The 27030-nt window shown below is 46.3% G+C and overlaps 1 long non-coding RNA gene and 1 pseudogene across 1 annotated transcript; both read right to left on the bottom strand.

The window, feature by feature from the left end:
* Window positions 1-5384: 5384 nt before the first annotated feature.
* LOC119138401 lies at window positions 5385-8281 on the bottom strand (annotated as a pseudogene).
* A 25-nt stretch (window positions 8282-8306) lies between these two features.
* On the bottom strand, window positions 8307-26135 carry LOC119137915. The gene is made up of 3 exons (XR_005101023.1): window positions 26123-26135; window positions 24161-24165; window positions 8307-8594 (listed from the first exon to the last, which is right to left on the bottom strand). It is a non-coding gene; the product is annotated as an uncharacterized LOC119137915 (long non-coding RNA).
* Between the last annotated feature and the right edge of the window lie 895 nt (window positions 26136-27030).

The following is a 27030-nucleotide window of genomic DNA, read 5'->3' as shown; positions in this document are numbered from 1 at the left end:
TTTCTAGCCCGTTCCTCATGCCAGGAGGTCGGCAGTGCAAACCTAAATAGGGCTGCCTAGTCGCTCGGGGGGCTGCCGGAATCCAGTGCTGCCTCGGTTCACTGGACAACGACTCTATGGCCCGAGCCGCCTGCGTGCGAGTTTGTGACTATAGCTTCCAGTGAAGTCCACACCTGCCACTTCGCCACTTGCCCGACGCCGCAGGACTTGGGAGGGGGGGGGCAATTGTGTGTGTGTGTGTGTGTGTGTGTGTGTGTGTGTGTGTGTGTGTGTGTGTATGTGTGTGTGTGTATGTGTGCGTGTGTGTGTGAAGTCATGACTTGCGCGGTGTATTGGATTTACCGTTTTTTTCCATGTATAATGCGCCCCCATGTATAATACGCACCCTAAAAATGGCATGTCAATGCTGGAAAAAAGCCTGTACCCATGTATAATACGCACCCAAATTTTGACTTATTTTATTTTATTTTTTTTTAAGTCCCAATGATCGTCACACACGCATCTGGGTGTGGTGAAATTTGTCCTCTGCATTTGACCCATCCCCGTGTGATTTTGATCCATTCCCTGGGGGAGAGGGGAGCAGTGAGCAGCAGCGGCGCCGCGCTCGGGAATCATTTGGTGATCTAACCCCCCAATTCCAACCCTTAATGCTGAGTGCCAAGCAGGGAGGCAATGGGTCCCATTTTTATAGTCTTTGGTATGGTCTTAACTAGGCTGGATGTATTTTTTTTGTTGGCATTGATTTCTCCGACTGCCCGTAAAGGCACCACCGCGATCAGTTAGGTTAAAATGAAAAGAGAGGAAAGTGACGTGCGGACATGTGAAAAAGGCGGCTCTGTATGGGAGAGAAGTTGAAGAGGAATAAAAACATCCTTGGAAACCAAAACTTGCCCCTCGTCGTGACTCGGAGCCGCAACAAATGTTTCGGATTTGTGTAGGGTACATTGTGACAGCAAACGAGCAGGTGATCGAGCAAGCGTCTGATACGAGAGCATTGCGTTCGTATGGAGCGTGTTTGAAGTGAACAGCAGAGACGAAAGGAACAAGGCAAAGTGTTGTGAAATAAAATATTACCTGTAATACGTATTTTGTTATTTGCTGATTGTATGTATTAAACTATCACATTCATTGTCAGTCAAGAAGAGAAGAGGACTATTTGCATCGGATCCATAGTGCGCATGCGCAGTGATACTGCCTCCGTATGACGTCCAGTCCGCGATGGAGATTAAAAAACAAACAATATTTGACAATAACACAGGTTTCTGTTCCTGTCTTTGGTAATGTCCCCCTGTCTTTTTGTTCCACGTCTTTGTCGGTCAGTCCTGTTGTTGGTTTTGTTAGAGAGTTATGTTAGTTTACCAAGTCTGTGTTTTGAGTTCCTCCAATGAACCCTGGTTCAAGCTGCACTTGGTCGCCCTCTTCCTTTCCACACTCCATCCGTGACAAGATTTTCTTCAAAAATTGTTGTACCATGATTTTCTTCAAAAAAAAAAAAAAAAATTTTTTTCAATTGTACCCATGTATAATGCGCACCCCGGATTTTAGGACAATAAATTAGTTAAATTTTGCGCATTATACATGGAAAAAAACGGTAAGTGAGGGTGGGTTGCGCAGTGCCAACCTCACTCTCTCGCCTGAGTCCACCTGTATCCAGTGGCAAGACAGAGTCAAGATGGCTGGAGATGGAGCCGGGTGCAGTGGATGGCCTGAATACATTACGAGGTGATGCATCCAGCCCGCAGCGCTCCACAAAGCTTGCTGGTGTCGCCAATCGGCCCGTTGAACCTCTGAGGGTTTCCTCCGCGCTTCCTGCCGAGAGCCAGTCTTTGGTAGCAGTTTAACATCGTGCTCAGGACGTGCTATACATATGCATGAGCGTGTGTATAGATAGATAGATAGATAGATAGATAGATAGATAGATAGATAGATAGATAGATAGATAGATAGATAGATAGATAGATAGATAGATAGATAGATAGATAGATAGATAATGTGGTGAATTCTCTTCGATGTTCTGCTGTTCTCCAAGATCAAACGGTGGATAGGTGGCTGGCTCAGGGAAGGAAAACTTCAGTGACACACGACTGATTAGGGAAAGATTTTATTAAACCGATGTCAGAATTGAAGTGTCTCTCTCTTGCCAAAAAAAAAGAAGTCCCCCTGTCTTCTCCCGCCTTGGATCTTATACCCCGCGCCCCCCCTTACTCGGGCGCACGCACACGAGGGCAGCTGGCCGACTTCTCCCCCGCCAGCCTGCTGTGTTGATTCTATCCAAATGGCCGATTGCTGTATCCTGGTGCCAGGAAGTCCTGCCCAGGCCCCATAAAATCCCATGCGTGCGTGACCTGGTCACCCTTAAGCTTAGAAGTGAAATATACATTGCATGAGACCTAAATAAAAATACACTACAACAGATAGATAGATAAGATTAAAAGATTAAAGTCCCAATGATCGTCACACACACACCTGGGTGTGGTGAAATTTGTCCTCTGCATTTAACCCATCCCCGTGTGATTTTAATCCATCCCCTGGGGGAGAGGGGAGCAGTGAGCAGCAGCGGTGCCGCGCTCGGGAATCAGTTGGTGATCTAACCCCCCAATTCCAACCCTTAATGCTGAGTGCCAAGCAGGGAGGCAATGGGTCCCATTTTTATAGTCTTTGGTATGACCCGGCCGGGGTTTGAACCCACAACCTTCCAGTCTCAGGGCGGACACTCTACCACTAGGCCACTAAGCTGATAGATAGATAGATAGATAGATAGATAGATAGATAGATAGATAGATAGATAGATAGATAGATAGATAGATAGATAGATAGATAGATAGATAGATAGATAGATAGATAGATAGATAGATAGATAGATAGATAGATAGATAGATAGATAGATAGATAGATAGTACTATGAGGTTCTCCACAGCGTTGAAGATGAAGGTCTCCTAGACCTTTCTGACAGCATCTGTTCTGTGCCCAGCATGTTTCTTCGACGTCTGCAGAGGGATCTTGATCTTTTCGAGGTAGGACTTTTTTAATCTGTTTTTTTAATATAGGAAACTGAGGATCTTGACTTTAATACTGACAGTGAGCAAGATGCGACCAGTTCTGGAGTGATTATTCCACTTGTTCATTGTCCCTTGTGTGAGCAGGATATGGCTGACCTCAGGGCCATCATTGATGTAACGAGACCATCAGAGTCCCACGGGACATTTACTTAACTGTGTTAAACTATGTACAAAATTATCTACCCTAAATGTAGACATTGAGTTTTGTGGGCTGAACAGCTGAATTCCATTAAACCAACAACAAATGAGTTTTAAATGTTTACTTGTTTTTTATTCCGACATGGATATTTGTCTTATTAATATTAAACAACACTATCAAACAAGTACATACAAGAAAAGAGCAAACACTTTTTAGAATCTGAACTGAATAAACAATAGCAATTGGTGCTATAAAGGCTGTGACTGTAGACATTGAGAACTAACATATATACTGAATTTACACATTATTAAATTCTTGGCCAAGCTGTAAAGCCTCAATCAGAATCTCTTTGAAATGTTCATATGACCTCATATGTCACACGGGTAGCATAATAGTCTTGGCACATGCGGAGACTACAGGGTAACAGATGTGATGGCCGAAGCCTGCATTAGAGTCATGGTTAAATTTGTCCGTGACAGCAAAGTCTTTCTTTTCAGAGGGAAGGCGTGGCACGTGACCTTGGCCGGTTATCCACTCCAGAATTCCAGCTGGTGTGATGTTTTTGTCTTAGATCCATCTTTGCCATCTTCACCTAGGCGTTCTTTGTTGTCCATGTGCCCTTAATCAACAAACAAATACTACAGCTATGTATTTGTAAAAAATGTGACAGTGAAATATTTACTTTCCCTTAATGGCAGTGCAGTTATTTAATTTTCTATTGAAAGAAGTGTCCTTCATAGAATAGAAAATATCTCTCTTTGTTAGATTTAGGAAACAAAATCTACTACTGCCCGATGACCGCTGGGATCGGCTCCAGCACGCCCGTGACCCCCGTGGGGACAAAGTGGTACAGAAAATGGATGGATGGATGGATTTAGGAAGCAATCAGTTGGTCTCATCTTAATGTACGCTTACTATTATTATGGCAATGGCAAACAAACCAATTTCCATCTAAATGTATTCAACATAGGCGGTTTGGTGGCGCACTGGGTAGCACGTCCGCCTCACAGTTAAGAGGGTGCGGGTTCGATTCCACCTTCAGAAGAAAGTGCATCCACCCTTTTCCTCCTTCAGATGACCTTCCTCTGCCAGTCGGGTTTCTGAAAGAGCAGCTATGTCAATCCGGCATCTTCTCAGTTCCCTGGCAATGATGGCGCGGTTCTCCTCTCCGGCCTATCACTGGTTACACTGTCCATTAGTGTGCGCACATTCCATGCTCCAAAATTCATGTTTCTGTGTTTTCGACCGCATATTGGTGATCCCTCTGAACGCGGTAATCTAGTTGGGAGGTTTGAGGCAGGCTATGTTTAGGGCACCTTTTCTAGCCCCTTCCCCCTCAGGGGTGAGCAGAGTGGATCCTAAAAAGGGCTGCTCAGTCGTGGATGCAGCTACCAAAGAGCTCTTTCTGCCTCGGTCCAAGAGCCCAACGATCATCTAACATTCACCGCCTGATGTGCCAGCTTGTGACTAGGGGCTTCCAGACTTCACAATCCTGCCCCCGTTGCCACTTACTGGTCGCCACAGGACTTTAATCCGGGATGTAAGGTGGATTCCCTGAAAAAGACGCCTGTGCGTGACTTTGTTTAAAGTGGGGAGACTGGTGCACAGACAGTCACCACACTGTCCTTGACAGATCGGGGTCAGAGTCCAGTGGCAAGGAGACCAAGACGACTGGTGACCCTTTTCTGCTGCAGCCTTCATCCGCCTTCCCAGCCGTTGTGACGCCACCCCTTAGGTCAGCCATCATCCTCCGCCTGGTCCACCGTTGAGGTCTTCACTATTTACCCATAGCTGGAGCTGTTTACCCACAGTGGGACAGTGGTTGATGGGCAGTAGGGCGTGTCCACACACCGGTGGGCCGACATGCCACATCTCTGGGGCCCACTGCTCCTCCGAGATCCTGCACAACTTAGCTTGGGACCGCAAGGTGCCAGTTGCCGTGTGTGGCCACGAGGTGGCGTGTGCAAGTCTTGGCAATGGAGAGGCTGTGTACCGGCTGAGGAGGCTTATACACTCGGCTCCTCTTTTCACCCCTGGAAACAGAGGGCTAGCCGGTGGCGGTAGCTGAAAGCAGAAAAGTGGCAAGCAGAGGCAGCATGCAGCATGCACAAACTACAGGCCCTACTACTCCAACACTACTGCACTGACGCATCACACGCCCTGTGTACTCATGTATACACACACACCCGAGAAATAAAAACCTTTTAATCAGACGCTTAGCGCTGATCACTTGCACTTCCTCACTCCAAAGCTTATAAATATGTCTTACTTGTGTACATTAAATAATGCGGAGCGTTCCATTCTTCATTTTTTTCAAAGGTTGCCGTTTGGCAGGGTGTGAGAAGTGTTACCTTTTTGAAGCATTCAAAAATCTAAATAAAATGAACAATCCTTCCCAGCGGGCGTCCTCAAACGGCGTTCTCGTTGTGCCTGCCTTTGATGGACGCTTTGATGGCCAGCAGAGAGGCGACCATGCGATGTCCGCTCACTTGGCGGTGCCACGCCGGAGAGCGCCCTCTGGTATCGGTGCGGCACAGGTGCGTGAGGCGGCTCTTGCCGGCGGAGGCTTCCAGCAGGTAAAGGCAAGCGTGCGTGTGCACTCGGACGCCCTCCGGTGGCGGCACGTGCGGGTGCTGCGTGGACACGGACGACACGTAGAGCGGGTCGCGAGTCGCCTCCAGCTGCCACGTCCTGAGCAGCAGGTGCTCCCGCGGCAGGCAGGAGGCCAGGCCGGCGTCGGGGCCCCGCCGGAGGTATCGGTAGACGTGGGCGCGCTCGCCCAGCGCCTGGATGACGGAGCCCTGCTGCGCGTCGCCGTCCCACGGTCGCTCAAGGAGCCGGCTGAGCAAAACCTCCCGGCCGGCGTCTACCTCCACCGAGACGCGCCACGTCCACAGCGGGCAGCCCCACCACGTCTTCTTGACGGCCAGCTCCACGTTTTCGGGAGCGGGACAACTCTCCCATCTTCGACTTTTGTCCCTGGCTTCCTTGATGAGGAACGACGTATTCTGCTGGAGCTTCCTCAGGTTCTGCTCCAGCTCCTCCTCCCCAATCGGCTGGTCGGTCACGGCGGCGGCGGCGGCGGAGGAGCTCGGCCAAAACTCCGGAATCTGGAAAAGTCTCTCCGCTTCGCCGATCATGTTGGCCGGGACTGCGTGGCGGCCAGGTTCTCGCTTAAGTCGCGTTGGTCCGGACGACCCAGACTGTACTTCCTGTGACTGGATCTTTTGGCGCCGGCGTCCCTCTTGAGGGCGTTGAGGTGGAAAAGCGACGGCGCGAGGCAGACGGCCACATTGGTGGGCGTCATGTGGTTGTCGTCCACGCAGGCCACCACGTCGCGGAGGAAGAAGAGCAACGTCCGCAGCGCCTCGCGGTTCTCGTCCGGCAGGAGCAAGACGGCCGCCTGGGCCGCCGGCAGCTGTTGATCTTTGGGGAAATATTGGTAAATGTGCAGGAAGGACTCGCAGAGCTTGAAGGTGAAGACGGGCTCGGGCAAGTCCCGGAAGTACTGCTTGACCAGGTCGGCCACGTCAAACGCCGACTGGCCGTCGTAGGAGACGCCGTCAGGGTCCGACTCCAGCGTCTCGCGCAAGCGCTGGGTCCGAGACTTCGAGCCCGACTTCCGAAAAAGACCCACCTGGTCCAGCATTGCGTCCTGAGGTAAACAAGCGCCTTGAGGATGCTGGGAGGGAGGGGTGCTCCTGTTCGCTGCACGTTGACCAGCAGGGGGACACCGAAAACCGGCCGGGCCTTGGCGGGCGGCGCCTTGGCCTTCCTCACCATCGCCTTGGGAACGCTCCAGCTCCAACCTTGCTTGCTGGATGGCGAGTGCTTGTCCATCAGGGCGGTGAGTTTGAGCAGGGCCAGCTTCTGAAGGAGGGCCAACTGGGAGACGGACTGCTTTTCCACGCCCGGACCGGCTGGCAAAGAGGGAAGGCTCTGCTCACAGGACCGGCGCAGCTGCCGACCGCTCTTGACTCGAGGCGATCTAGTCTTGGAATCGTCTTCGCAGCTCTCCCCCTCGTCGTCGTCGTCGTCTTCCTCCGATCGCTGGACCTCCGGGGTCGGGGACAAAGAAGGGCAGGGGGAGGCGGCGGAGGAGGAGCCGTCGGCGGGCGAGTCGTCGCAGCAGGAGGAAGTGAAGAAGAGGCGGAATGTCGCCGACGGTCGTCTTCGGACAGACTCTCGGTCCAGGTGGAGACCAGTTGCTGCAGGTCGTTGACCCTTTCCAAAACCGTGTCCAGGGCCGAGAAAACGTCCTCGCCTCCCAACAGTGGAGATACCTCGTCTCCCATCATCCTCTCCACGTCGCTAACGTTGTTACCCCCGCTTTGGCTTTCAGACAGCCGCCGCTCGTCCGGCACGTTGTCGTAGATGCTCAGCCGGTGGTCGGGTGAGGCGTCGAGCCACGCGGCGCCTCGCCGGCAACCGCGTCGTTACCGGTAACCGTGGAAGCTGCCCGTCCTCCAGTTGACGGGATTGATCCAGGAGGGCGTGCTTGTGGGCGAGGGAGGTTGGAAAGGTGCCCGGTTTGTGCCCGTGGGGGATGTGGAAGAGCAGGCTGTTGTGGCTGCTGCTGTTGTTGTTGTTGTTGTTGTTGTTGTTGTTGATCTGGCCGTTGTAGTCCGGGGTACTTGTATGGTTGTTGTCGTGGCGGGTCACGCCCTCGCCCATTTCGCCGCGTTTGCAGTTACTGCGGACGCGTGACAGGGCTGGGCGTGCTAACGGCGCTGCTGCTCTCAGAGTGGCTGTTGCTGCTGCCGCCGCTGCTTGTGGCGTGCGGCGACGAGGGCAAAGATGGCGCACGGCTTCCTCCCACAGACCCTGGGACCATCCCGGTCAGATGGTTCCTCGATGGAGAGAGGAGGCCGGTTGTTCCTCTCAACCTCAGTTTGTCCATCTTCCTCAGAAGGCTCGTCCCCTTTTTGCGGGGCGGTTTATCCATCACGCATGCTTCCAGACTGACGGTGGACGATCCTCCGCCGCTTCCAGATGACGGGGGTCCGCTGATGGAGGACGGAGTCTTGTTTGAGGAGGAGCACCGCGAGGAGCTCCGGCTGGCGGCTGGGTCGGAAGAGTCTGAGAGAAGGCGCCGACAGAAGCGACGCCTTCTCTCAGACTCTTCCCGTTTCGCCCTTCGCTCTCGGTGCTGCCGGAACTGTGAATGGAGCTGACGTCGTCCTGAGGGGAACTGGAGGTGTCAGTCAAGCGGAGCAGTTCTGTAGTGGAGTCCAGGCGGCGCCATTGTCGCATCCACCTGTCGTAGGTCCACCTGGGGCTGATGGCGCAAAGATGGTCCTCGATAAAGTCTTCGTCGCTTTGATATTTGTCCTTTGGCAGGTCCAGCCTCATCTCGGCACATTTGTTCAACGTGAACAGACGCCTGCAGAGGGAATCTGGGCCAAATCCAATACACACTCACGCACCATCTTTTACCCTCCTATCCACCATGTAACTCAACTAAATTTAAGGTATTTCATACAGTGTTCATACAGTGTTCATACATTCAATGTTATCTGACTCTTCAGATATGAATGAAAGGCATAATTTTTGCTTTTAGAGTTGTTCACATCTGCCTGAGTGGCTTATATTTGGTTATTTTGTCATTTGAAAAATAAAGACAATTATGACAATGAAAATGGTTTTATAACAGTGCGTATTTGCGTGAAATTTTCGTAGTTAAAAAAACGTCCAAAAAAATGATTGGCCCCCGGGCCCCTTCACTTTATCAAATCTGGCGCTCCTTGCAAAAAGTTTGGACACCCCTGCTCTAGACCCTGCAGACATATTTTTGGTCCTCGGGGTCACTAAAAGAGTAGCGCTTTGCGAGCGGAGGTTACGGGGCGGAACATAAGGAACAACTAGGTCGACGAGATACGAAGGCGCTAAGCCATGCAATGATTTATAGGTTAATAGAAGAACCTTGAAGTCACATCTTAAATGGGCTGGGAGCCAATGTAAGTTGGCTAATATTGGGGTAATTTGATCAAATTTTCTTGGCCGTGAGAGCAGCCTTGCAGAGGCATTTTGTACTAACTGTAGACTTTTGACACTGGACTTAGGAAGACCAGAGAATAATGCGTTACAGTAGTCCAGGCGCGACGTAATAAACACATGTATAATAGTTTCCGCATCACCGGTCGAAAGAATCGGACGAATCTTAGCAATATTACGTAGGTGAAAAAACGCAATTCTAGTTATGTTCTTAATGTGCTTTTGAAAGGAGAGCGTTTGGTCAAATATCACCCCGAGATTAGTTACAGTATTGCTCTGAGTGATAGTACAGTTATCCAAAGTTATAGTCTGACTTCATAAGACCAAGTCGGGTTGTTATGATGCGTCTAGTACAGGGGTGGGCAAACTTTTTGACTCGCGGGCCGAACTGGGTTCTAAATTTGGACCGGAGGGCCGAACCAGGAGCAGATGGACGTAGTGTTTGTGTGAAGTAATATAAGTGACCTGTAAAGGTCATTGCATAAAAGATTTTGGCCTTTAGTAGGTAGTAAAGCATGGATATTCCAAACAAGTTTTTTGAAAACAAATGCATTTATTAACAGCATTAAAAAAAAAAAAATCACTAAAAAACTGCTATCAGTGATTCTCATAAAATACGACACTATTATTATGAATAACAGTCTCCATCACTTCAGTGCCTGCAGGTCAGATTAATGAAAAATGTTTATCTTATGAGATCACATCAAACAGCAAACATTCTGACCAAATATATCATCTTGAAGAATCGGTGAAAGCATACATCCAAATAAAGTAATCAAAACGGCAACACGGTGAGGGGTATCTGAACATCAGAGCAGAGTTTTAACTCACAAACACCTGGTAACAGAGGTGAGGAAACGGGAAACACTTCCTTAAAGTAAGCCTTATGAACTTTACAGGTTAAGATTAGTCGCAAACAGGTGGTGCATCAATGTCCTTGAGCATCCTGCATTGTTTGAAAATGAGAATGGTCGCTAGTTTCAATCCCTGCTATGTGTACAAATCATATTCAAAATGCATTTTTTTACAACAAACTTGAGAGCCTCCCCTTCATTTTCAGTGGGAACAGTGTTGTTGGTCTCCCTTTTTTGCTAGTGCATCATAGTCTGGAGTAAAATTTGTTGTGGCAATTCTTAGGAGAGATCCGTTTACCTCGATCTGTGACGGGTTGATGTGGCTGAACGTCACGTCGCGTACGTCGAGCCAAATTGGCCACTCTTTTAACATTCGGCACTCACTTCTTTTCTTCGGGCCACTCATTTTAATGGAAGGATTCCAGGGGAAGGTTTGTGGGTGGCTTTAGCGTAAAACTGTATCTGAAAGCTCAGCGAGCGAATTACAAGAATGCTGTCGTCACAGCCCACGCTCTAAATTCGGGACTGATACAAATAGACCGCGAGTGCGCCATGTCCGTACTACTGAGTACGTACGTACACGCACTTGTGAGTGTGCACCGAGCTTTCTGACACGGCTTCTGGTAGTAAATGCGCAGGCGAGCGGTTCCCCATCTACTGGGGAAACGCAGTCATTGCAGGCAAAATGACGAAAAAAAAGTTTAATAATACAATTAATTCAGGGTTGGCGGGCCGGATTAAACGGTCCCGTGGGCCGGATGTGGCCCGCGGGCCGTAGTTTGCCCACCCCTGGTCTAGTGTGTTGGTGGAGTGCCCAGTGCATGTCACTTCTCACTGTCAACCCTCACCGCTGGCTAGCAGTATGCGAACGGGAGAGCCGAGTGGGTAAGTCTCTCCCTGCCAGTACATAGCCTCTCTAACAGCAAGCCCTATGTAGTGCCTCCCCGCGGCGACACATGGTAACTGGGTACAACACGGACCCAGGCTAAACTACAAGGGACTCGGAGGAGGTTTAGCCCCTAGACGTGCGGCACGCAGGCCCACCGGTGTGTGGACACGCCCTGGTGCCCACGAACCAGCCCCCAAGATTCAAGATTCAAGAGTTTTGTATTCGCCATGTTTGAGCGTGCCAAACAAGGAATTTGACTTCAGTAAATCACACCCTCTGTTCAACATTTAGGTGACTAACAACACTCAGGACATGTGAAAAATGGCAAATATTCTCAAACATCCCCTGATCTTAAACTCCCAAAAGAGCAAGGAAACTATGGTTAAATAGTACCACTGCCTAGTGGACTCCTCGGGAGAGGAATGGTCTTAGGGAGTCAACCCCTACAGAAAATCAATTTCCCCTTGGGTTGGTGTCAGGAAGCGCATCCGACTGTAAAAGGTTTTGCTCCAAAAATATTCTGAGTATAGTGGTTTCCTTAAATAAGTGGTGATAACGAGTTGGACCAATTATCAACATCTCAGTTTTATCTGGGTTAAGATGAAGGAAATTGAGAGACATCCATTGTTTGATGTCCGCAAGGCACGCGTCAAGATTACAACAGTCCCGCGGATTTGTCATCGATAACGGCATATATAATTGAGCATCATCCGCGTAACATTGAAAACTAATGTTATATTTACGTATTATGTCCCCAAGTAGAATCATATAAATTGACGAGTGACATAGAGGTTAAGATGGTGCTTGAATAAGTGTTGGATTTAGCAATGACAATTGGCTTAAATGAAATTCCAAATTTCGCCAGAAGATGGTGACAAAAGCTTGACATGAGAGACCTGAAGGAGGGGGGTCTGAGTAAAGAAAGATAGGTTAATAGTTAGTTTTTCCAAATTAATAATTCATAATTAATAATAACAATTTCATCAGAGATGGTGCTAATGTTAAATTGACCTGATAATAGATCAGTAGTCACAATTGTTAAGTGACTAGAAGGATTTATTCTGGATTAAACATCGACACACAATTTTGGATGATTTTATATTACCGTAATTTTCGGACTATAAATCGCTTTTTTTTTTCATAGTTTGGGTGGGGGGGCAACTTATAATAAGGAGCGACTTAAATGTGTTTTTTTTTTTTAAATTTCAAAAAAAAAAAGTGAAACCGCGATAAACGAACCGCGATGTAACAAGGGATTACTGTAATTTGAATTTCAAGTGACGTCAGCAGCGCGACGCGGCGTGGCCGTTGTTTACAAAAAGGACAAAGATTGATCACGGGATGACGAAGATGACGAAGGGCCCCACGTACTACCGGCATCATTAGCGGCTTTGTTTCTAAGTGACACGGAGGACGAAGAGTTTGAAGGATTTAAGGATTTGGAGTGACACAGAAGGTTTGAAAAACTATTATGGCTTTTACGCACGCCCGGTCCTACTCTACGGAGCTCTCTTTCACCTCCGTGGATAGAAGTCGGGGGAGGGCGCTCGGCCGGGTGGGTGTCCGGGGACGGTGGATAGGGCTCGGTCATGGCTTTTACGCACGCCCGGTCCTATTCTATGGAGCTCTCTTCCACCTCCGTTGGATGGAAGTCGAGGGCCGGCGCTCGGCCGGGTGGCTGTCCGGGGACGGTGGATGGGGCTCGGTCATGGCTTTTACGCACACCCGGTCCTATTCTATGGATCTCTCTTCCACCTCCGTGGCTGGAAGTCCACGCCGCCACACGCCTGGAAGTTTGTTTTTTTAAATAAAGAGCCGTTTACCAAACCCACGTCTTTCCTTGTACTTTGTTAAGGCTACAATCTAGTTATATACTAGATCTGTGGAATAACGACGAGGCTGACGTCAGGGCGCACGCGCGGCGTTGTTGACAAAGGACGAGGAATTTGATCGATGGATTTAATGTTTTAGAGTGCACAGATGGTTTGATAATATTATTGCTTATATAATAGTTATTTGATATCTAATTTATATATCGTTATATGGGCCTGTGGAATATTTGGAAGTGCAAGCGCCGTCAGCGGCGCGCACCCATTGTTGACAAAGGACGATCGATGGATTTAATGAATTGGAGTGACACAGATGGTTTTATAAACGTGTTATTTATGTAATAGTTTTTTTTAATAACTCTGAATGTTACGTCAGGCCCGTTCTCAGCTCTTTGTTTGTGTTTATGTCACGTTAGCATACCAATCGTTTAGCCTGTTGTTGCTCGTTCATGTCTGTTCTTGGTGTTACATTTTGTCGAATTGCCCCCCAAAATGCGACTTATACTCCGGAGCGACTTATGTATGTTTTTTTTCACTTTTTTGGGCATTTTATGGCTGATGCGACTTGTACTCCGGAGCGACATTTAGTCCGAAAATTACGGTATTTTGCTTTGACATAGTATATTGAAACTGCTTGAATATTTTAATCTTCTAACTATAGGGTGTTTCATAAAGTACGCAGTTTTTTAATTGCGCGGGATTTTTTTGTTTGAAGATTGTCAGCACTGTTCCTATCATTTTCGTTATCTATTATCACTCCGATTAGAAGACCATTTGTCGTTTTTCCATTTTGTAGCCATGGAGCGGTTCAGTATCGAGCAACGCATTCTTATTGTGAAAACTCATTACAAAAACGCGGAGTGCTACGCAGAGACTGTCCGTAAACTTCGCGCGATCTTTGGACGTGACAATGCCCCGACCGCAACAACAGTTTCGAGGTTGGTACAGAAATTCGAAGAATCTGGGTCAGTTGCAACCAGAAAATCGCCCGGTCGAAACCGTAATTCCCTGAGCGTCTGATCTCACTTCGCGGCGGCGACCAAGAATGGCCTCCGAGGTCATGTGACCTCACACCTTGTGACTTCTTTTTATGGGGATACGTGAAGTCACAAGTTTACGTGAACAAACCTCAAACGATTACCGAACTGAAGATGGAAATTCAACGGGTAATCGGCGAAATCGACAGGGACGTCTGCAAAAGAGTTATCGTTAATTTCAACGATCGTTTGACTGCCTGCAGAGAAAGTGGAGGTGGACATATGTTCGATATCATTTTTCATTATTAAATTGAAGTATATGTTGAATGAAATTAAATAAAAATTTTGAATTTTGCATCGATTTTGGCTGATTTATTGCATTTTTAAAAACTGCGTACTTTATGAAACACCCTATAGAAAAGCCCATGATCACTGTTAAGAGATGAGAATGTGACATGTTAACCACAAGTAGAGAAGCTGAAATACACTTATTATATTTTGTTTGTCATAAGGTATTCTGTGCACAAAAGATGATTACCGTTTTTTTCCATGTATAATACGCAAAATGTAACTAATTTATTGTCCTAAAATCCGGGGTGCGCATTATGCATGGGTACAACCATTTTTGAAGAAAATCTCCCTCGAAATAAAACTTGAAATCACCTTCCTTCTTGTTTGTTGTCAATCGCGCATCGCATTCAGCCATCCTGCCCAACACACTTAGTCAGTATAATTCATAATTGACGACACATCATTTGATGCGATGGTGCAATCCTTGATGGTGTGTTATTGTCAAATATTGTTTGTTTTTTAATCTCCATCGCAGACCGGATATCATACGGAGGCCGCCATGACAGTATGCGCAGAACGGATGCGCAAGACACGTCAATCGCGCATCGCATTCAGCCATCCTGCCCAACACACTTAGTCAGTAAAATTCATAATTGACGACACATCGTTTGATGCGATGATGCAATCCTTGATGGTGTGTTATTGTCAAATATTGTTTGTTTTTAATCTCCATCTCAGACCCCATATATCATATGGAGGCCGCCATTACAGTATGCGCAGAACGGATGCGCAAGACACGTCAGCTATATAAAGAGCGAGAGTTCAGTTTTCTTCCTATTAGTTTCAATTCACAGTTTAATTAGCAGTTTCAATCAGCAAATAACAAAATGCGTATTACAGGTAATATTATATTTCACAACACTTTGCCTTGTTCCTTTCTTCTCTGCTGTTCACTTCAAACACGCTCCATATGAACACAATGCTCTCGTATCAGACGCTTGCTTGATCACCTGCTCGTTTGCTGTCACAATGTACCCTACACAAATCCGAAACATTTGTTGCGGCTCCGAGTCACGACGAGGGGCAAGTTTTGGTTTCCAAGGGTGTTTTTATTCCTCTTCAACTTCTCTCCCATACAGAGCCGCCTTTTTCACATGTCCGCATGTCACTTTCCTCTCTTTTCATTTTAACCTAACTGATCGCGGTGGTGCCTTTACGGGCAGTCGGAGAAATCATCGCCAACAAAAAAAAATACATCCAGCCTAGTTAAGAAATCACCAGAAAGATCACCATGACAATTGTGAATAATAAATAAATAATTATTATATATATTATATATATTATTATTATAATAATAAATAATTGTGATAAATAACTGGAACATCACTGGAATGATCAATTGGTGATCCCGTTGAGAGTCTCACATATTTCTTCTCTATCGAGTTTGCTACTGCATGCGCAGTGATACTGACCGGCAGAATAACATCCGGTTGTTCCCAAAGATGATCTTTTTTCTGAAATAATTTTACTTTTACGGACTTAAGTAGGAGTCAAAATTTGGGTGCGTATTATACATGGTGTTAGGCTACGGATTTTAGTTATTGATCTGACTCCAAATTGCGATCAACACTTAACACAAGAATTGTTATGTCCAAATCCACACACTGTCGCACCTAACAATTTTGCGAGTTCGTTCTGTCAAAGAGAAGACCAGTAGATCAATGAGGCCGAATTTACCAATTGTTTAATCCTGACAAAGCAAGCTAATACAGGCGCCTGGGTCCCCCGGGTCCCTCACACTAAGATTCGTGTGTTCTTGTGACCATCAAGAGACAACACATTCTTCCGGGTTGCCCAGTTTTAAAGAAACACAATATGAAAATTGAAGCATGCAAAATATTGTGTGGTGATTGGTTGATGGTCATCCGCTGCTCGTTTGGGGTTTTCCGCTGCTCAGCGCAGGTGTCTGGTCTCAGTTGTGGGCGGTTGGGTCTGGACCACAATGACGAGTTGTTATTCGCGTTCCTCACCGGCCTTGAGATGTCCTCCCTGTCTGGACATCCTGTTCCACAATACTTTGTAGAAAACAAATTCATGTAGCCTGCACATTCCTTTCCACTTAATATGGGACCACACTACTACTAAAAATCATATTGATATGATTATATATGTCTAACGCAGCCTTAATCAAATATGTTTGCAAACTGCGGAAAGTACATTTCCCTTTAATGGGTACAGGTTTTTTTCCAGCATCGACATGCCGTTTTTAGGGTGCGTATTATACATGGGGGCGTATTATACATGGAAAAAAACGGTAGTTGTTGAATTAATTTGAGAATAAGTTGTTATAGGTTGTAATGTTAACAAAGGTTAAACATGAATTTAGCAATAATGTGTCATTTCAACATAAATGTGGCAATGATGTCACTTACACATGAATGTACTGAGAGTTGAGTAGAGAGGGGAGGGAGTGCTTTTTGATGGAACATGAGTGAAAGCGGGACCGCGGCAGATGTCATGCTGACACGAGGCGACGGACGTCGCATGCTAAATTAAGCGTCGGAAATTTAGGGAGTCGATGAAGCATCTCTGAAAAAGCGTTGCTCCGTGAGAACAGAGTAGCATCCCTGGGAAAGAGGATGGAGCATCTCTGGGAACACAAGAGCATCCCTGAGAAGATGGTCACCTTCCGGAAGACAGGGCACGTTGCACAAGCAGGTGGCTGCCTCAGTCTATTTTTAGAAATAGTCATGGGAAGAAGACTGAGCCCAAATCTGTATAAAAATGTGATCCAACAGAGGGCGAGACTTCTTTTTGTCCGAAGGAATGAGATGCTGTCCGATTGCGCTGAACGTTCTTTATAAAAAGATAGATTTTTCATTCTTACTTAGTAGATTAACCCAGGGTTTGTTAGAACGAATTTATACTATCTTCAATTTGGACTTAGTCAAAATTTGAACTTTAGATAGGAGAAGAGAAAAGGACAAGCATATAGAGGAAAAGAATGCCAATTTAGGACGGCGCTTCTCTTCTCCGTGGCCACTTAGAGTTTTTATAGAGATTTTGGAATTAGCTGACCTGATCATTTACTTGTCCCATCAAATAGCCATTTATTTTTAAGCTATATATCCTCCTTTTATACACTTTTTGAGCTTTACAATCGAGAGAACTTCGAGAACAGACAATATTGAGGACATGACTTTGGTGAGTGAATTCAATCTTGTTTGTAAGAATAATTAAGACTTGTATTGCTTCCTCTTTTTCTATAATAAATGCTGATTTTTAATCTTTTAAATTCGATTGACATTAAACCAGCTCAGTGGCCTAGTGGTAGAGTGTCCGCCCTGAGACTGGAAGGTTGTGGGTTCAAACCCTGGCCGGGTCATACCAAAGACTATAAAAATGGGACCCATTGCCTCCCTGCTTGGCACTCAGCATTAAGGGTTGGAATTGGGGGGTTAGATCACCAAATGATTCCCGAGCGCGGCACTGCTGCTGCTCACTGCTCCCCTCTCACCCAGGGGATGGATCAAAATCACATGGGGATGGAAAAATTTCCCCACACCCAGATGTGTGTGTGATGATCATTGGGACTTTAACTTTACCTTTAACTCCTATTTAATCTTCTTCATTAATTTTTCAACTTGCCTAAATCATTCAATTTCGATTAAGGGATTATTTAAAAGCATTAGGTTTGAGACTAACTGCTGACATTTAATCGTTTAATTTCGAATAACAGTGATTTTCTATTGAATCTTTTTTCATTTATTTCTAATATCCTAAATCCTGAACGGGACACGCGAGCCTTTAAGACTCCAAAAGGTATGGTTCGCGCCAAATATCAGAAGGAAACCATCAAAGACTATTTACTGGCGACCTGGCCAGTTATTAAAGACGGCCCGGGAGGAGGATTGGCAAAGAAAATGTGGTTACAGTATGTCACAGCTGAGTCAATAGGGCCGGGAGACACGGCGCAGGAAGCCTATCAGAGGTGGGTGGATGACGAGGAAGAAGATGAAGATGCACATGTTGCTAGGGCAAAAGAAGCGCTTAAACGAGGCCTCACTTTGTTAAATGTGTCGCATAAGTTGAAGCAAGTAGTGATCCCAAACAGATATAATAGAGTTTTAAGGGCAATTACAGAAGACAAATACATGACATTTGTCAAATTAGGTCCAGATGCCAATATGGCTCGGATAGAAGAAACCATAAGGAAATGGGACAGAGTGACTAAACACTACAACGAGATAAGAAATGAGGAAGGGGATCAGGAGGAGGGAATTGAAAGAGAGAAGGAGATTAAACTAAACAAACGATTGTGTAAGCCTTTCAAGGGACACGCTTTTAAAATTTGAGAGGGTTATTGCATGATCGTCAGTGCCTGTAATCGGCGATCTTGACTGAGCGATTGGGATGGTCATCTTGATCTCATCCCTAATGGATTCAATCTTTCGAGCGAAAGATTTCATGAACTCGTCGGCTGAGCGGAAGGAGCTATCGGAGGTCTGCTGGCATAGTGTTAGCTTTGCCACTGTATCAAATAGGTATTTAGGATTGTTTTTATTGAGATGAATAATTTGGGAGAAATAATTTGGTTTTGCTAAGATAAGCACATCTTTGTATTTCAGGAGGCTGTCACGCCATGCCTGATGGAAATCCTCAAGTTTGGTTAAACGCCATTTGCACTCATACTTTCTACATAATTGCTTAAGCGTACGTGTTTCATCTGTGAACCATGGAGTAGGCTTTCTATGGTGGGTTTTCAGACGTAGTAGCGCTACAGAGTCGATGGCATTTAACAATGTCGCATTGAATTCATTTGTAAGATTATCAATAGAGCCGTTATATGCGGGAAATATGGCAGTTGCCGGCGGCAGTAACTCAGATAGCGCAATCACAGTTACGGAGTTAATATTACGGCTGCTGTAATTTTGATTCCGCTCTTTTCTTTGACAGAGAACTAAAATCTCAAAACTTTATTAAGTAGTGATCAGACATTACAGTGGTGTATGGCAGTACTGTTATATTTGAGGTTGCCAGTCCTCGGGATCCAGATCTAAGGTATTTCCATTTCTATGTGTTGCTGCCTGTATGGCATGCGTAAAACCAAATGTATCAATTAAAGTCTGAAACGCCAAAGTAAGTGGCTCTGACAGTAAGTTTATGTGGATATTGAAATCCCCCATAATCATTATATTATCCGCATTTCTCACTAGATCAGCCATGAATTCTGAAAATTCATCCAGCAAACCAGAGTAAGCTCCCGGGTGGACGGTAAAATAGAAATAGAAATAGAAATAGAAATAACAGCAAGATAAAACGACGGTAGCGCCGTTGATCGATTAAATACGATAATCGAACGAGGCCTAAATCTAACATCAGAATTAGAGATAAGGGCGACACCCCCTTTTTACGAGGACGCGCCACATGAGCGCTCACAAAATTTGGAGGCGAGGCCTCATTAAGCGGCAGCAGTTCATTAGGTTTTAACCAGTTCTCGCAAAGACCAAAAATGTTTAGATTATGTTCTGTGATGAGGTCATTAACGAGCACTGCTTTCGTGTGAAGTGATCTAATATTCATAAAACTGAGTGTTAGAATAGGCCTCTTTGGCACATGTGATTAGCTAGGTAGCTTGAGCTATGTTGTTATATCGCTGTAACCCTTCTCAAGCTTCATTACCTTTCTCTTCTCTATGACACTCTTTGCACATACGTAGAGGTCGCTCTCAGTTAAAACTACAAGGTCACACATTATCACACAGGCTAGGCAGAGTCGCCACCTTGCAGGAGGGCGGCCCAGAGTAGTATAAGAGCAGGAACCCTGGAGGTGGGAGTTAGACCTTCTTCCGCATCTCGCAGAGAAGGCTCCACAGTTGTGTCTCGATCATTCTGGCATACATTAAATAGTTAAACTGTGAAGGATGCCTCTTGGTAATTACTGTTAGCATAGCGAGCATTAAAGATAAAGAACTGGGAACAAACCTAACTCGAGTTTGAGTTTAATCGGTAGATCAGGGTTCGTATCTATCAGAAGATTTTTAAACGACACACGAGTAAGATTGTGTTGTCTAGGCCCGACATTGCCTCTAAAATGTTTATTAGCGTGACGGGAAGATACAACCATAGGAATTCGATAAAGTTAATATTCGGCAAACATGTAATATTATCCAGAACAGACACCGTTCCATCAGCGAGACCGGTCAGGATGGAGTAATTGGATTTGTCCTCTACCTCAGTAGAAAGTGTGTCAATGTATGCTGTGGCACTATCCAAACTGTGACGCTCTAGTTTACACAAGGAGCTATGTGCATGCTGGGAATCTAACCTAGCGCTACTTAACTTTAACTTAGACTCCAAACCCATACTAACAGGTGGCCTGTGTGTGTTAAACTGTGAAGGATGCCTCTTGGTAATTACTGTTAGCATAGCGAGCATTGAAGATAAAGAACTGGGAACAAACCTAACACGAGTTTGAGTTTAATCGGTAGATCAGGGTTCGTATCTATCGGAAGATTATTAAACGAAACACGAGTAAGATTGTGTTGTCTAGGCCCGACATTGCCTCTAAAATGTTTATCAGCGCGACGGGAAGATACAACCATAGGAATTCGATATAGTTAATATTCGGCAAACATGTAATATTATCCGGAACAGACACCGTTCGCAGCGAGACCGGTCAGGATGGAGTAATTGGATTTGTCCACTACCTCAGTAGAAAGTGTGTCAAGATATGCTGTGGCACTATTCAAACTGTGACGCTCTAGTTTACACAAGGAGCTATGTGCATGCTGGGAATCTAACCTAGCGCTACTTAACTTTAACTTAACAGACTCCAAACCCATACTAACAGGTGGCCTAATCACCTGTGACCAGGCCTGCTCTAAAGTGACCTGCCATGAATGGCTCGAACAGTAATCTATGTTCCTTGAAAAAGTGAAGGTGCCTTCACGGTTAGGATGAAGGCCGTCCTTCCTCAGCAGGTCGGGGCAGCCCCAGAAGGAGGACCAGTTATCTATAAAATACAGTCCCTGCTTCTTACAGAAACCAGCCATCCATCGATTAAGGGAGACTAATCTATTAAACCTCTCATTAGTGCCTCTCCCAGGCAGGGGGCCAGAGACAAATACTCGATGCCGACTCATCTTTCTGGCGAGATCACAAGTCCTTGCTATATTTTTCTTTGTGATCTCTGATTGCCTCATTCTAACATCATTGGAGCCAAACCGAGATGGCTTAGGACATGGCTATGCGTCTTAGCTGGCTCATCGTAGTTAGCAAGCCGCTTGGGGCTAGTGCTAACTGGGCTAGCGGGCTGACTACAGCTCGCATCTGTGTCCGCCACATCTACGGTTATCGCACTATTATGCTCTAGCTGGCGGACACGTCCCTCTAGCAGGGACAACCTCTATAAAAGAAGGGTGCAGTTGGTGCACGAAGCCGTACAAACCTCTTGATCCGCAGCCATATTTAAGTGTCCAATGATCGACGGTAGACCATAGAGTCTATGGCATAGACAAACAGCCACGAAGCCTCCGCTGAGAGCCGAACAGTGACGTGGTCGAAATGGCAGGAATTGACGGTCCGCGACTTTCAACAATAGTAAACTCTCAACAGTGGAGTAAAAAACGTAAAAAGCGAGTGAGGAAAAACTAGAAAAGAATGTAAAAATGTAGAAATGGAGATCATCTCTCTAGTGACGCTGCGGCGCTCTACGTGGCAAACCGGGAGGAGGAAGGTCCAGGCATCAATTCCACGGGGATGACAAAGCAACTTTTTTGATGGCAATGCAATCTCAAGACAAGCTGCAGCTGAAGTTGCAGCTTCAGAAGAAGTCATTAAAATATTGAAAACACAGATTCAACGTGAGGAAAGAAATAAGAGAATTTAAAAGTGGAAGATGCAAAGAAACGAGCTCAATTTCTAACAGAGAGCACCACCGTGAAGACTAAGTTAGAGGAGAAAAGGAAAGAAGTGGAACTAAAGGAAATGCAAAGGCACAATGCATAACAAGCAAGATTAAGGGTGTATGCTGACAGCTTGAGCAGTGAGGATGAAATATAGCCTCATGTCAAATCTGAAGTAAAGCAAAATAGCTCCCTGCCACAACCAAGTATTCTAAATGGGCATTCCAAACCATCTGTCCTCTCTCAAGTTCTAGCTCTCACAAGTAAACAGCCTCTACCTCGCCAAGCATTTGAACCTCAAACTGTGATCTCAACTGCAAATGAAGCAACCGCCATTGATCTTGTCAAGACGCTGGCTGAAGCAATCACCGCAAATATAATCCCAATCCCGGAGCCTGAAATTTTCACAGGTGATCCACTGGAATTTAATGATTAGAAATTGTCCTTTCAATCATTAGTTGATCGCAAGAATCTGCCAATCCAAGAAAATATACTACCTGGATGTGAGTGAATACTGGCGCGACTTGCTGCCGCTGCTCTCCAGACATTTTTTAACGTTTTGCTTTGATTTTCTGCAAAGTCTGCAGCAGATCACTAAATCTGGATGAACGTGGTACTGTTGGCTTTATTCTGGGTCATCTCTCAAGCGGACCTGTCTGTCTGAAGCGTATCTTTGACCGCCCAGGTGCTACCTGTATGCTAGTGTGTTTGCTTAACACCTGGTCACTGCTTCGCTGGTCCCGGTTAACGTTCTTCTGCCCGGGCCGTGCATCATGCTTATCAACAACCTTGCTGTGAGCTTTGTGTTCTGGTGGACTATCCTGTCCGCCATGATTTATCCAGTCGAGGAGGAGGTCTTACAATACTTCACCGAAAGACTTGGAAGGTCTCATCTGTTTCAGTGTCAATGTCCAGTTCTTTTGAATCTGCGGCTCCGCAACTGAATGGACCCACTCCAACTATTCTAGTTAATATCTACCGCCCACCCAAACCTAATAAGGATTTTATCAATGAATTCACCACATTTAAGATAACATAAGATGGCGGCGCGTGCACACGCAGCGGCCTCTCTCTGTCCCGAACGGTGTTTTGTTTTGTCGGTTAATGTGGGTTTGTCCGCCAGTTTTGTGTGTTCGTCTCGTCGTACCGGGTTGTGCTACAAGTGCGGCGGGCTGGTTCTGCTTGACATCGGCGAAAGCGAGTTTTGTGGCGATCTGGACTTTGAAGCGGGGACATTAAAGGCGCTCGGTCTGCTCCGTCCTGGAGCGTCGCCGGACTCGCCTGCTATTCCTCCCCCGGTTGGGCGTCCGGGCCAGGCTGGCGGCCAACCCAGCTCGCCTTCCATTCTTCTGGCGAGCGTTCGATCGCTGGACATCAACATGCCTGCTGAGTTCTACGGACCGGACAGTGCGTAACTGCTGTGCATCTGGAGCGGATGGCGTGCTATCGGGCGGACCGGGCCATTGTACGAGGGGGAACATCGCGAGGAGGTGGGCTGTGCGTCTACATCCGTGACGAATGGTGCCGGGACTCTGTTGTGGGATGCTAGCACTGCTCGCCACTGGCGTAGTTTGTGATCTCCAGGCTGTTGGGGTCCTGAACTCTCTCCCCCGTTGTTTTACTTGTATGTTAATCGTGTACTGTGTCTCGTCACCGTGGGATAGGGGAAACGAAATTTCGGTTTCTTTGTGTGTCTTAGCATGAAGGAATTGACAATAAAGCTGACTCTGACTCTGACTCTGATTTCTCACCCACATCTGTTCATTTTCATCCAACATTATTCTACTAGGTGATTTAAATATCCACGTGGACAATGCTAGCAACACTGTTACTAAGGATTTCACCTTCTGCCCGGACAGTTTTGGACTCAAACAATACATTGATTTCCCTACCCACACCAAAGGGCATATTTTAGATTTAGTCTGCTGCTCCGGTGTCACTCCTCGTAACTGCTCTTCTGTTGATCTGGGAACAGGCTTCTCTGATCATTTGTTAGTTTACTTTAACCTTAGTCTCACACTGTCCAAAACCAAACAGTCATGTCTCATATCCTTTTGCAACATCAAAAATATCAATTTAGCAGATTTCACAATAGCCATTGGCAGTCTTCACCACCATCACCCCCTCATACACCCCGGATCAGCTGGTTTCTATTTACAACAATGGACTAAAAACTCAGCTGAACTCATTTGCCCCCCCCCACCCCCACCCCCCCTCAAAACCCGGACTGTTTCCTTCCCCCACTCTGCTCCCTGGTTCTCTCCTCATCTACGCCATTTGAAATCTAAAGGACGACAGTTGGAGCGGCTTTCTAGAAAAACTGGACTCACCATTCACAAACAGTCATTCCACACCCACATTCTTCAATATAAATCAAATCAAATAAATTTTTATTTGCCAAGTTTGAGCGTGCCAAACAAGGAATTTGACTCCGGTACATCTCGTTCTCTGTACAACATTTAGGTAGCTAACAACATTCAGGACAACATGTGCAGAAATTGACAATTATTCTCAAACATCCCCTGATCTTAAAGTCCCAGGAGAGCAAGGAAAAACTCAAAACTCCTACTAGGGGAAATGAGAAACCTTGAGAAGAGACCACAGATGGGAGGATCCCTCTTCCAGGATGACCAGGCTGCAATTGATGCAGAGAGGACATAGTACAAATAATGTAGACAGTTCAAAGCTGAAGCGTCGAGAGCAGGATGTTATTGCACAGCAATGTCTCTGAGACTCTATGAGTGGTGTGAGTTCATCAAAGCGACAGCCTGGGGGAAGAAGCTGTCTCTATGTCTGCTGGTTTTGGCGTACAGCGCTCTGTAACGCCGTCTGGAGGGGAGTAGTTCAAACAGACTGCAACCTGGGTGAGAAGGGTCTGTAGAGATGTTACTTGCACGTTTCCTGGTCCTGGACAGGTACAAGTCACAGATAGATCGTGGAACCCAGGAACTTGAAGGTGTCTGTGGAGAGAATAGTATTACTGTGGATAGTGAGGGGTGAAAGTGGTGAAGGGTCTTGCCTGAAGTCCACTGTCATCTCCACGGTATTGAGCGGGTTCAGCTCCAGGTGGTTTTGGCTGCACCAGTGGACCAGCTGCTCCACCTCCTGTCTGTACGCAGTCTCGTCACCGTCCCGGATCAGTCTGATGAAAGTGGTGTCGTCCGCATACTTCAGGAGCTTCACAGAAGAGTCGCCTGAGGAGCAATCGTTAGTGTAGAGAGAGAAGAGCAGTGGGGAAGGGACGCACCCTGGGCGGCACCAGTATTGGTGGTCCGAGTGTCAGATGTGATGGTCCCCAGCCTCACACGCTGTCTCCTGTTGGTCAGGAAGCTGGTGATCCACTGACAGGTGGAGGCAGGCACCGCGAGCTGGATGAGCTTCTGGTGGAGGATGTCAGGAGCGATAGTGTTGAACGCCGAGCTGAAGTCCACAAACAGGATCCTGGCGTATGTCCCTGGAGTGACCAGGTGGAGCAGAATGTAGTGCAGCCCCATGTTGACCGATGCGCATCGTCCACCGACCTGTTTGCCTGGTAGGTAAACTGGAGGGGGTCGAGCAGGAGGCCCGTGAGGACCTTCAGGTGGTTCAACACTAACCTCTCAAAGGATTTCATGACCACAGATCAGGGCGACAGGTCTATAGTCATTCAAACCTGAGTAGTGTAGAATCAGCTACGTTCAAGGCTTACAAGTGTTGAAAGACTGCATAGAAAATCAGAGAATAGCGGCAAAGTTACCTGATTGACTAAGTGCGCGTTGGAACATAAAAGTGACTGAGTTCCAAGGTGAACATAAAATTTTCCCGGATTTCAGTTATTTTGTCAAATTTCTGAACAAAGAAGCAAGAATTGCTTGCATTTGAATTACTCCACTGCATGCAATGAAGTTAATCGAACCAGATAAGAATCAGCTCAAACACAAGCCAAGATGGAACAACATGCCGAAAGCTGAAACATTCAGCACAAGCGCCAATGAAGAGGCAAATGTCATATGTCTCCTTTGTAAGAAACCTGGTCACTCAATTCACAAATGTCGAGAGATAGTTGTACTAAGTTCATTTTGTCTTCACTTGTCAATAACTTCACTGGTTCTTTTATCTCAAACAAAATATTTTAGGTTGCATTACCTGACATGTTTCGGCTTGTACTTCCGCCTTCATCAGAGTGTCACTGGTGTGGTTGTGACGCGTCTTTATCAGCTGATGGATGAAGGCGTGGCTCACCTGTCAGATTTCAAAGTCAAAGTCAAAGTCTGCTTTATTGTCAATTTCTTCACATGCCAAGACACACAAAGAAATCGAAATTACTGGAGCATTTTCTATCCGGGCGCCAGAGCTTTGGAATGCCCTACCAATGGATATTAGAACTGCTACCTCATTAGAAACATTTAAGACACGTTTAAAGACACATTTTTATGATATGGCCTTTAATTAACCTGTAGTGGCCGTATGAAATCTGACTGGGGGCTGGATTTGGCCCGCAGGCCGGACTTCGGACATGCCTGCTTTATTGCAATGCGTGGCAACATCAATCAGCTACATTGTGATCAAGGCACCTATTTCATCGGTGCAAGAAATGAGCTTCTGACCCAAGGAACCCAAGAGAAAGTCAAGCAGTTGGGTATAAATTTAATCTTCAACCCACCTGCCTCAAGCCACATGGAGGGAGTCTGATAAAGACAGATTCGAACCATGAGGAATGTTCAAAGATCCGTCCTTGACGAGTCAGCTTCACGTTTGGACACTTCATCATTGAGAACTTTCATGTATGAAACAATGGCAATAGTGAATAGTCGTCCACTGACTGTTGAGTGCCTTAACGATCCTGTAGAACCAGAACCGCTAATACCGAATCATATTCTGATGATGAAATCAACAGTGATATCACCACTACCTAGAGAATTTGTCAGAGAAGATCTCTACCTGCAGAAACGGTGGAAAAGAGTGCAGTACTTGTCAAATGTGTTTTGGAACAGGTGGAGAAAGGAATATCTGTTGGACCTGCAACAAAGGAGTAAATGGAATAAGAACCGAAGAAACGTGAAGGTCAATTAAATCGTTCTTTTCCAAGAAGATTGTTTTCCTAGAAACCAGT

The sequence above is a fragment of the Syngnathus acus genome, chromosome 19 (assembly GCF_901709675.1).
Source record: "Syngnathus acus chromosome 19, fSynAcu1.2, whole genome shotgun sequence".
NCBI classification, from domain to species: Eukaryota; Metazoa; Chordata; class Actinopteri; order Syngnathiformes; family Syngnathidae; genus Syngnathus; species Syngnathus acus.
The sequence above is the reverse complement of the archived record's forward strand: the minus strand, read 5'-3'. Positions and strand labels throughout refer to the sequence as shown.